The sequence below is a fragment of the Peromyscus californicus genome, unplaced genomic scaffold (genome assembly GCF_007827085.1).
Source record: "Peromyscus californicus insignis strain IS unplaced genomic scaffold, ASM782708v3 Scaffold_18__1_contigs__length_77618521, whole genome shotgun sequence".
In the NCBI taxonomy this organism is placed as follows: Eukaryota; Metazoa; Chordata; class Mammalia; order Rodentia; family Cricetidae; genus Peromyscus; species Peromyscus californicus.
Genome location: NW_026294480.1, coordinates 28,107,517 through 28,119,771, shown reverse-complemented (window position 1 = coordinate 28,119,771; position 12,255 = coordinate 28,107,517). Strand labels below are relative to the sequence as shown.

The 12,255-nt window shown below is 40.6% G+C and overlaps 1 non-coding gene across 1 annotated transcript; it reads left to right on the top strand.

The window, feature by feature from the left end:
• The first annotated feature begins 9,976 nt into the window (after nucleotides 1-9,976).
• On the top strand, nucleotides 9,977-10,083 carry LOC128113867 (U6 spliceosomal RNA). The gene has a single exon (XR_008219677.1). It is a non-coding gene; the product is annotated as a U6 spliceosomal RNA (small nuclear RNA).
• The last annotated feature ends 2,172 nt before the right edge of the window (nucleotides 10,084-12,255 follow it).

The following is a 12,255-nucleotide window of genomic DNA, read 5'->3' as shown; positions in this document are numbered from 1 at the left end:
GGTGTCTCCCTCATTCTCTCCTCTCTTCTTCTTCTTCTCTTGTTCTTCTTCTATTTATTCTCTCTATCCACCATCCCCGCCTGTGCCGCTTCTGCCTAGCTATTAGCCATTCAGCTTTTTATTAGACCAATCAGGTGTCCTAGGCAGGCAAGGACATATCTTTTCATGATTAAATCAATGCAGCAAAAGCTAATGTGACACGTATTTGCAACGTTAACAAAGGCAGCAGAAACAAACACAACACACCTTTACACAGTCCAAGTAACATTCTGCCGCATAAACAAACGTAACCCAGTTAAACAGTCCACAACAGTGACCTGAAAACGTAAGCTAAATAAACGCTTTCCTTCCTAAGTTCCTTTTCATCCGAGTGTTTTATCACAGTCATGGAAGTGAGATAAGGATGCTAGAAACCACCTCTGCACATTGCTGCATCAGGGACCAAGTTTCCAACACATGAGCATCTGCGGGATGGATGTTCCAGATCCAAGCCACAATATCTCAATTCTATTTTTGTCTTTCGCTGATGATCGTGTTCCGTTCTTCATTCAGCTACACCCTGATTTTCACTGTGATACTATAAAAGAAATTGAGAGAAGACTGGGGGTAAGGTAAATAATTAGCTCTGGCAAGAGGTGGCTTTCAAGGAATATGAAGAGGGTTCTAGAACTGGACAGACAATGGTCTCACAGTAGCAACACAAAGGAAGGGGACAAATATTATTATTATTATTATTATTATTATTATTATTATTATTATTATTGTTACTATAAGAAGAAGATTCTAGCTGACTTCTTTCCAACAATCAGAATTGCTCCACGTGTACTGCTATACCAGGGGCTCAACCCTTTTAACTTTAATTTTGTCATTTTTAATTTATTCTTGTCTTATACATTATACTCCTACCACAGTTTCCCCTCCCTCCACTCCACCCCTCCCCTCTCCCCCAGATCCACTACTCCTCCATTTCCCTTCAGAAAAGAGCAGACTTCCCGGGGATGTCAACGGAACACAGCATAACAAGTTGCAATAAGACTAGGCACAAACCCTCATATCATGACTGGATGAGGCAACCCAACAGGAGGAAAAGGGTCCCAAGAGCAGGCAAGTAGGGCACTTTCATTAGTAACTTAGGCACAGAAAACAAAAAGGTATTTTCTAGGTTAAAAGAAAACAGCAATGCAACTGAACTGACAGCTAGTGTCATGTGCCTTGGGGTAGGAAAAAAAAATTAGGAGCCTGGGGGGAACTGGAGAGGACAAGCAGCACACAGCAGGAAGATTGTCATCAGGGTGGAATGGTGACTTATATGTGTCAGCAGTCAGGAGCCATCCTCTCCCAGAAATGCATATGTTGAGACCTATTACTTGCCATAATGGTTTAAGAGGAGGAGCCTCTGGGAGTTTATTACTTCATGAGGGTTCAACCATGACACCAAGGTTAGTGGATTTATAGCAAAGGGTCAAGGAGTTTCTTTGTCCATCTGTCATGTGTCCAACAGTGTCATCCAAGATGGCTGACCCTTTCCATGGGACAAATCCATTGGCTCCTTGACCTTGGACCCCCTATCCTCCACAACAATGAGGAATAAACTTACATTGTTTCTAATTTACCCATTCTAGGTTATTTGGGTGTATCAGCCTGAACAGAGCAAACAGAGAGTGTTTTCTGAGATACGGGTTTTATGATGAAACTTGCTCATTTTAAATTTGTGTTCCAAAATTTCTTGGGCCCAAACAATAATAGTCAAGGAATTTTATTTCACAATGCTAAAGACATCATTTGAATGACCTCTGTTTATGCATAATGAAGGTACATTGCATGAGACCCTGACATCTAAACCATATGACTGACCTAAATTACAACAGAAGTGTTATATATTTGATGTTAGGAAGATCTGCACTCAAGAAAGGTGTTCACAAGAAGGGTAAAGCCTAGAACAACTATGAGAACAGCTCAACTTCACAATAGCAATACAAAAATCCCACAATTAAAATGCTGATCACAAAGGTGGATGCTGTAATCCCAGTCCTTAGGAGATAGATGATGAATAATCAGGAGTTCAAGACCAGCCTCAGCTGTGTAGTGAGTTTGGGGTCAGCTTGGACTACATAAGATATTGTCTCAAAATAATTGTTTTTAAAAATCCTGTGATGGCCAATCAACCTTGGCTTTTTGAGCTAAGGAGGACAAGCCAACTGAGTCCCACGAAGAAATAATGTCTTTGCCTCCTAGCAGTAAAGACTTAAGCCAGTTTTGGCGTTGCAGGATAGAAGGCAGGTTGTAGTAGGAGAGAAAAACAAATCACTTTGTCTCAACTATAACTCCGGATGAGTCTCCCGAGACTCTCTGGACGGTGCTAAGGTCTGTTTTGTCACAGACACAATGAGCAACCTTGTTGGCCTTTCAGTCCAAATGGAGCACATTGTGTTTCCCTTGGCGCTCACCCTTTCTCCGCTCACGAAGCTCGGCACACCAGTTTCTGTGAACTGGCTGATCTGTGCTTGCATTATTAGTCAGTCAGAGGAAACAAAGAAGGTAAGGAGGCCAGGGGGGAAACCACTCTTTCATCCAACCAGATGATCTCTTTCTCTCGCTAGAAATGGAGAAGAGAACAAAACTATGCTCCCGCTGGTCCAGTGATCTGGAGCAAGGGTTAATGTCCCAATGTCAGCCCATCAGCAGAGTGTACGGAGGTGAGAGCTCGCTCGAGGAAGAATTCCTCAAGTCATTGGCCAGGAAGCTTTGACAAGGAGAGGTGTCTTCTCCAGCCTGCCTTGTCTCTCAGCGCCTTTTTGTCCACTCCCCACGGCTTCTCTTACCCCACTAGGAAACAACGTGCTGGGTGCACCCTCTGTTAGTTAAGATGAAGTTACATTCCCATTAAAATTCTGTTTTAAAAACGGAATTAAAACGTCCTGCTTTTAAAACACAAAGAGCAGCGGACAAAATAGTAATTGTGTGGGCTCTTGTCGGTGTTATTTCCGTCCCTAAATTGCCGGTGGTGCTGATGATTTATTTGGAGTGTGAAAGCCTCTGAGAGAACTTCTCGTCCCCTCTTCTGCCTCCCAAACTCCAGGTAGAGGAAACCATAGGACGCATGCTGGCATTGATGTAGATTATGATCAGGACAAAACGTTCTTGTATGTGGCAAAGTGGATCTGTGTTACCAGTTTGAAGGCCAACAAACCAGAAAATTAAGAATACATTTCTGTGTTCCTCCACTTTTCCTCTCCTCTCCTATTCCTTTCCCCCCTCTTTCTGCTCTTCTTTGACCAAATCTTGAACCTTGAAGACCAATGAATTTAGAATACATTGTGAACACAGTGTGTGGGAAGGGTATTTTTACTTCTTACATGGCTCCTTCAGACCTTTCTGATACCTACTAACTGAAATTCCCTGGAGTCTCTGAGGCTTTACCTTTCCCCAGCCACAGTCACATTTCACCTGCCTCCACTCTCCTTTGCTTCTGATCTTGGACACAAATGTGTTTCACAAAAGCCCAGCAAATGCTATGTGGTATAAGACAGTGAGTGTGTATGGAAACAAAAGTTTGGATTTTTAAGGGTTACAAAGGGAACATGTACAGCACCTTCTAGATCAGTGGTTCTCAACCTTCCCAGTGTTGCAACCCTTTAATACTTCTTAATTTAATTCTTCGTGTTGTGGTGATCCCAACCATAAAATTATTTTTGTTGCTACTTTTTAACTGTAATTTTGCTACTGTTATGACTTGTAATGTAAATATCTGTGTTTTCCGATGGTCTTAGGTGACCCCTATGAAAGGGTCATCCAAACCCCACCCCCACCCCATGGGGTTGTGACCCACAGGTTGAGAAGCACTGTTCTAGATGGCAATAATCAGAAGCACTGATTTCTTAGAACCATGCCCTAGAACCCAGAATCTAAGAAAACATCCTACATGTGTTTCTCCCATGTAAGAAATCAGGAAGAGCATAAATGACTAACAAAAAGGGAGGTAGCCTCTGATGGAGTTCTTGCTTATAAATAGAAGAAAATAATAAATAATGAAGATGATTTTAAATTTTCTTTGAACAGGATTCCCTGGTGTTAATCATCATTTTTCTGAAGCTTAGGACTGTGTTGAGGATAGCACAGGCCAGGCAAGTCCTAGGGGGTTGTGTTTCACGCTGACATAGGGATGGCAAAACAAGCTGAGCCTTGACCCACAGAGCAAGACCCAGTGAGCTGGCAATTAGATGTCACTGGCGAACCTTTTCATAGGCAGACCAGCATCTCTGCCTCCCACAGGACTCCATGGCCTCAAAAAACTGAAGCTTGGCTTCTTAGATGTGTACATTGGCAACTTTTGTCTCCAAAGGAGACTAGATGGCAGTCCCTGACTTTTCAGTGCAATTGCCAGTGTCTGTCTGGCAGCTCCTAACTTGGAAGAATGCTAACTGTGATTTCATGGGGTGACCCTTTCTGAGGTCCACTACAGCTTTCCTTTCTCTAGACTTTGGTCTGGTCTATAAAGCAAGCAAATCCATTAGAGATTGTCAAGTAGTATAACTTACACTAATATACACGTTATTTCAGGATACAGTATAAGAATAGTTTATACATTTTTATTTTAATAATTATAATATATATTAAATAATTAAAGTTTGAAAGTTAAAGTAACAGTTACTATTACTATTTTTTAATGGTTTGTAATCTTCCTCCTCCTCCTCTCTCTCTCTCTCTCTCTCTCTCTCTCTCTCTCTCTCTCTCTCTCTCTCCCTCTCTCTCTTTAAATGCAAGTTAGAGGTCATTAAATTTATTTGACCACAGCATTCTCTGAGGCAAACCACCATCAGGACTTTGGGCTATTCCATGGAGATGAGATTTCCAGCAATCAGATATAGGGCACAGTGACACATGTTAGTAAGTTTTTACATACCTGGTATTATTTTGATTGAATCTACATCAATGCCTCACTCAATAATCATAGCAGTTTTAGGAGATAAGCACATTTATTGTTCCTACGTTCTATTTGAAGATAAAATGAAACTCACTGGTGACAAATTTTCCCATCACACACAACTAGTAAGAAGTAAAGGCAAGCCACACAATGTGGCTAACATCTCCCCAGCACTCTGCTCTTCCAATGCTGCTAGTTGGCAGAGTTCAGACAGGACTTGAACACTGGCATAAGGGCAGCCTTGCTCGGAGGACTGAAACTTGACCTAGTTCTCACATTTTATGCATCAGTGGAGACAAAACTCAGCAAGTCTTCATCTTCAACAAGGAAGAAAGCAACAGCCTCCAGTCATGTCCCTGTCACCTGAGGCTATTGAGATTGGCGAAGATTCTATGATGAAAGCTTCCTTTGTGGAGGGTTTTCCGTCTCCCTCAAGGAACTGGAGGCCGGGGGAAAGAGAAGAGAATGGCCCCAGTCCACACCCTGAAAGATCTCATCAAGAAAGTGAGCTTTCAGGAAGACTTCATGAGGCAAATACATCTCAGAGAAAGGAACTGAGGAAGGAGACAGAGGGAATGATTGTCAGTGGTGTTTTTCAATGACAGAGCCACGATGACCCATTTGAAGGGAAAATAAGCTTGCATCACTCTGATCAACACTCCCTTCTAGCAGAAAAGGCTGCGCAGTTTTTCCAGTGTGGATATTGAACATCCGGCAAGGCTCGTAGTGACACCAGACAGGTCGGGACTTTAGACAGTAAAGCCTAGTGAAACGAAGTCAGCTCATTGGGGGTGTGCCCTTGAAGGGATATGGGGATCCCAGTTCCTTCCTTTCTCATTTGTTTTTCAGCTTCCATCAAGTAAGTAAGTCCCTCTGACAGACATTTCTGACATGATAACCTGTGCTACCATAAGCCCAAAGCAACAGGGCCAGTAACCAGGAGCTAAAACCTCAGATGCTATAGCCAAAATAAATGTGTCCTCCTGTGATTACCTCACATATTTAGTCAAAGTAATGGAAAATCAGATGCCATAATAGCACTTGTTTAGGATTCCAACAACTCTGCAGTTATTTGCCTCGATTGGGATCCTGAACAAGGGCTATTATGGTAGAGGCCCATCTTGAGCTCATGATTCAGTTTGGATTTTATCTTGAGTCTTCCTCTGCTTTGTTTTACTTCTAAGCACATATCATTGATAATCTGTTTGCTTGTGGCATGCTTTTTTTTTCTCTGGAATATAAATCATGGAGTAGATCGCATACTGAGTTTATTATTTTCCTGTGGTTGCCTAGTCCCAGAACTAAGCCTGGCTTTAATCGGTGAATGGAAGAAAGCAAAATAAAAGAATAAACAATCCTAGGAAGGGGGCGGGAAGCAGGTGAGTAAAGAATATCACAATGAATAATCTTAACTAATACGGAAACCTGGAAAAGGAGGGTTCAATCCAAACGAAGAAAGTCAGGAGAGGCGAATTAGTAAGAACTGAGACATGAGATAGTTTCAAAGACAGGAACACTGCAAAATGACTATCCTCCTAAGGACTTACCTATTTTAATGCCCATATCTCTGGTTTCCAAAAAATAAAGGATTCTAGTAGCTTCTATTTATTTTCAGGCACACGACCTTTGTTAATAAGTTCCAGTCTCCATCCCTGAAAGCAATGTATTATTGCTACTTGGCTATTGAAGAAGAGGTTAAGCAAAAGGTTAAGCAATTTTATTCACAATAATCAAAAGGTGGAAATGACCCAAATGGAAAAATAAAATGTGGTTTATCCATGCAAGGAAGTATTAGTAAGCCATAAAAAAGAACAGGTAATGGTGCATGCTGCTACATTTATCACCCTTGGAAACAACATGCTAGATGAAAAAAACCCAAGCACAGAAAGTCATATCTGCATAATGTATTTTATATGAAATAACTAGGTGTAAAGTCATCAAAGTGGGGGTTAAGCAGGTGAGATGCTGATTATTTAGTGGGTACATACTGAACTTTAGAGAAGTACAGGTGTAAAGTATTGTAAAAGCTTTAAAGAGCATCACTTCACACTTTTAAAATGTTGCATCACGTGAATGTGGTATCAAAAAAATTAAACTAAACTAAGAAGTTAAACCATATGCAGGTCCAAAAACTAGCAAAGACTGAGCAAAAATTTCTGGAACAGCTCCTAAATCTACATTTTCAGTACCAACTTTCATGTTTGCAGAGCTTAGGGAGCCTCTAACATACGAGGGCATTGTCTCCACTATTAAACTCAAAGCTGACATGACAAAGGTCCTCAATGGGATTTTATTAAATGCATCTCATCTTCCAAACATGCTAGTTGTCAGCAGCCCCTCCATTCCCTTTACAAATTGAAAATACTAGAACTAAAAGGTAGCTGGCATGATATTCAGCATATGCCTTCTTCTTTTTAAGTTTTCTCTCACACAATGCATCCCAACTGCAGTTTCCCCTCCCTCCACTCCTTGAACCTCCCCTCTCCCCACACCCACTGCTCCTCCATTTCCCTTCAGAAAATAGCAGAACTCTCAGGGATATCACGTGAACAATGCATAACAGGTAACACTAAGACTAGGCACAAGCCTTTGTATAAAGACTGGGCAAGGCAACCCAGTAGGCGGGAAAGGGTCTCAAGAGCAGGCAAAAGAGTCAGAGACACACCCCCACTCCCGCTGTTAGGAGTCCCACAAGAACACCAAGCCGTACAACCATAACATATATGCAGAGGACATAGCACAGACCCATGCAGGCTCCATGATTGTTGCTTCAGTCTCTGTGAGCCCCTCAGCATATGCATTCTAAATCTAAGCACAACAAAGAGCTCTGAGATATCTGTAAATTCTTTAGGATTCTATTCCTAATTCTCTGTGTAAGTGCATATGCAAAGGATCCTGTGGAAGAGTCTAGTGTCTTACTCCTGTTTTTCAGAGGTGTCTACAGCTCTGAAAGGCTTGTAACAAGTATATCCTAGCCCTGCTGTTTTAAAGTTGACAAACTGAGGACCAGACACAGGTGTGCAGGAAGCACTTTCCCTGCATCTTTCAGGGACTCCCTAGTCCTTCCTCTTACAACCTGGCTGTCTCTCTTTTGAAAAATCACCTTTGTGTTCCTCAATGTGAGTAATAATCTATTAAATTGGGAAGTACAATAGGTAATTTAAGGATAGCAAATTCACTAAGCAGAGTGGCAAAAAGAGTTGAAGCAGTTAAATCTTTAAAAAGAATTGAAACAGAAGGATGTTACAGAGTGATGCAGAAGTGGGATACTTTGGTAGCATGAGAAAGTAGCCTATGGAGTAAGGTAATTAAAAGCCACATATCTGAAAAGAGTTAATGTCCAAAATGTATATGCAAGTCCCATAACTTGTAATTACAGACCAAAAATAGTTAAGGAAAACCAGGTGTGATGCCACATGCTTGTAATCCAGGCACTCAGGAGGTTGAGACAAAGGGTCATGAATTCAAGGTCAGTCTGAGCCATCTAGAAAGACACTGCCTGAAAAAAAAAGAAAAACAATAATATAATAATCAAAGGACTATAATAAACAGGTTTTTTAAAAGAAGAAGATGTCCAGTGCCCAAGAGATAAATCAGAATCATGATCAGTTATCAAAGAAATGAAAATCACCTAACAGGTGTGGATTGACTCACTATGGTTTAGATTTTTATTACCAGAGGATGAGGGAAGGAGATAAAGGGTAATTTCATTCAACAGATATGAAGACTCAGTTACATAAGATGAATATATTCTAGAGACATGCTATATAGTGCTGTGCTCTATTTAAGTACTGCATAATGTATTAAAAGTTTTGTAAAGAGGGTGGACCCTATGTTAGGGTGCTTTTATCACAATTAAATGTGCATGCAAGACTATGTCAAGTGATACTGATTTTTTTATAATCTATGTGTTAAAGTAGATGCTGTGTATTTATACAAAATAATGTTTATTTAATGTGTATGTGCACATATATAATACATAACCACTAATGCAATACAAACCCATTAGAAATTTACCTGACATTATGTTCCCATTCTTTGATAATTACAATTTTATAATCTCAAAAGTAGAAGCTGCAATAACATCCCACCCATAATAGTAAATAATACGAATATGTTTCTGTGTGGGTGCCAGTGGGGACTTTAGAAAGAACACACACATTACAATCGTCTGGGGTTAGGATCCCTAGCTGAGGCAGCATTCCCCAAACTTTTATGTATATGTGAAACACCCAGGACTCTTGTTAAAATCAGACTCTGAACCAGTTCTGGAGAGAGCTGCAACTTTCTCATTTCTAAAAACTCTCAAATGATATTGGTATTTCCAGAACAAACGTGGAGTGACAAGAAAGTGGACCACTGCATTTTCAATGCTTGTGTCTATCAAGTGCCTGACTTCTTGTGTCAGCATTTTCTGTGGCAACTAATTAAATGCAAGTCCTATATGCGTTATATCAAATCTGTCATCGTGAAGCGTAAATTAAGCCAATGCAGTTTGTATATGCTGTAATATTTCCTCAGATAAATCTCTCCTATAAAGAAAAAAAAAGAGAGCAATTCCTCAGAGCTAGAGCAGCAGTTCTGCTGTGGGACCGGGAAGCTACATTTTAGCGGTCACTTGTGTGATCTCAATGTGTGCTTATAATAATCATGACAATAAAGCAGAGGCCTCCAAGAAGGATGCAGACACCTATCTGTCCAGTATGATATAAAGAAGAAAGAAAATAATATAATGGATTTTTCCTCTCTAAGGAAAGAAATGGAATTATGTCTGTTCTCAAATTAGTTCACCGCAAGTCATAAAGGCTGTAACAAAATACAGGGGCGTTCAGTAACTACAGGGGGTGCCAGAGTATCTCGACCTGTTGGCTTGCCACTTAGGTTTCTAGCAGCTTGTTTTATAAATATGAACATTACTGACACATTATAATCAAGTAAGTATGAGAATGTTTGCAACTATGTAGAAGTTTCTGTTTCTTTCACAAAAAGGCAATGATGGTTGCTGGATTTAAATGAGTTGGTTGTTTCTTTTTACAAGAATACATTTTTCCCATGCTTGCTTCGGCAGCACATATACTAAAATTGGAACGATACAGAGAAGATTAGCATGGCCCCTGCGCAAGGATGACACGCAAATTTGTGAAGCGTTCCATATTTTTGAACTGAATTGTATTGTAAAATAAAATAAAATTAAATTTAAAAAAAGAAAACTCCAAAAAAAGAATACATTTTTCCCAAATTTGAATCTTTTAAAAATGTAATGTTATTAATTTTTTGATAATTTCATACATATATGTAATACATTGTGATCATATTCATTTCCTACTCTTCTCCCTAATACTTCACAGGTCCAGTCCCCACCCTTTTAACCCCTTCTCAAATCCGTGTCTTCTTTTTCCTTTATTTTTATAACCTGCTTAGTCTGCATTATGCTGTGCATATACTCCCGAGTGTGAGGTCATCCATTAGAACATGGTTGACTTGCCAGAGAATAGCATTAAGGGAAAACAACTTTGCAGGCTGGGGAGATGGCTCAGTGATTAAGGGCCCTCACTACCTTTCCACAGGACCAGAGTTCAAATCCCAGAGCCTACGTTGGACAATCCATACCTGCCTGGGACTCCAGCTCCAGGGGATCTGATGCACTCTTCTGGCCTTTGTGGGCAACTGTAGATACACGTTCACATAATTTTTTTAAAATTAAAATCTTAAAGAAGACAGAAAGCTTTCTTTTATAAGTTGCCTTGGCCATGCTGTTTTACCCCCACAACAGAAAAAAAATTAATACAATTATGTTTTCTGAGAACCCGATGGTTTTATGTTATCAAGACATAAAACTGTTCTAATTTTTAAATTTTATTTCTTCCTTTTCAAATTCCTGCTGTGGGATATCGTTCTGTATGCTGTGAATATATGTTGCTCTCATTGGTTGATAAAGCTGTTTGGCCAATGGTGAGGCAGAGTAAGGTGAGGCAGGACATTCCAACTGGAGAGAGAGGAAGAAAAAAGGAGAGCTGAGGAGATGCTGCAAGCTGCCACATGAGAAGCAAGATGTAAAGTACCAGTAAGCCACAAGCCACGTGGCAAAGTATAGATTTATAGAAATGGGTTCATTTAAGGTGTTAGGGCTAGCTAGTGAGAACCCTGAGCCGGTATTTCTAATGAGCTTTCCCATGATGATATTGAAACTGGTCTGAGAACTACACTTTGAATTAAAAAGCTCACAGTACAATTACCTGAAGGTGTGGCATAGTGGTCACTGAATAACAGCCATGCTCAGTTCTCCCTCCTTGGGTTTAGGAGACATGACTCTTTATCAGTCAGCAGGTAGCTCTCTTAGCACTGTCCTACTGAATGTTCCCATGGAGCAAAGCATTCCCCTTTCCATGCTCCTAAAGCCAGGCTGTAGTTAGCCTCCTTGCTTATCCAGCAACTCCTTAGAAAGAAAGAAAGGCCGTCTAATAATAGTGCGCCTTGTATTTACACATGGTTTATAATTTACCAGATACATTCACGCAAGTCAACTCATATCAGCCTGTGATGATCCTTGGAAGGAGAACAGAGCAGTTGGACTGTAAACCCATTTACAAGCACAGAACAGTAGAAGAAAATGGAGAACATTTAGAGCCAGGGAGATCAGGAAGAAACAGACATTGAGGAGTCTGATAACTGGGGACCTCCTGAAGGGTTTAAAGCAGATAAGTGCTGGTAGATTCAAACATACTGTAGATATTTATAGCTGTATCTCTGAAGCCTAATAAGATCACCAAAAGCAAAGATGCCTTCATTTAATTCTGTGGGAAGTAGATACACTAAGGAAAAACAAACCTTGAGGCAGGCAGTGACTGATAACATCGTATTCAACATGGGTGCCTTTGAGTTTGACATGGACAAGGCTGATGAAAGGAAGTACATTTGAGGATCTTTTAAGGGGAACAGTGAAATGATGAAAGCAAAAACTGAGATGATAACATGGAAAGAAGGAAACATATTTACAAGCCCTCTTCCCCTCTTATAAAAGAAAACATTCAGTTGGGGCCTCGCTTACAGTTTCAGAGGCTTAGTCCATTATCATCATAGTGTAGAGCTTGGTGCTGGAGCAGTGGCCAAGAGTAATATCCTGATCCTCAGGCAGAGAGAGAGAGAGAGAGAGAGAGAGAGAGAGAGAGAGAGAGAGAGAGAGAGAGAGACTGGGCCTGGCATAGGCTTTTGAAAATTCAAAGCCTGCCCACAAGTGACATACTTCCTTCAACAAGGCCACACCTCCTAATCCTTCTAATCCTTTCAAACAGGTCCACTCCCTGGTGACTAGGCATTCAAATATATGAGCC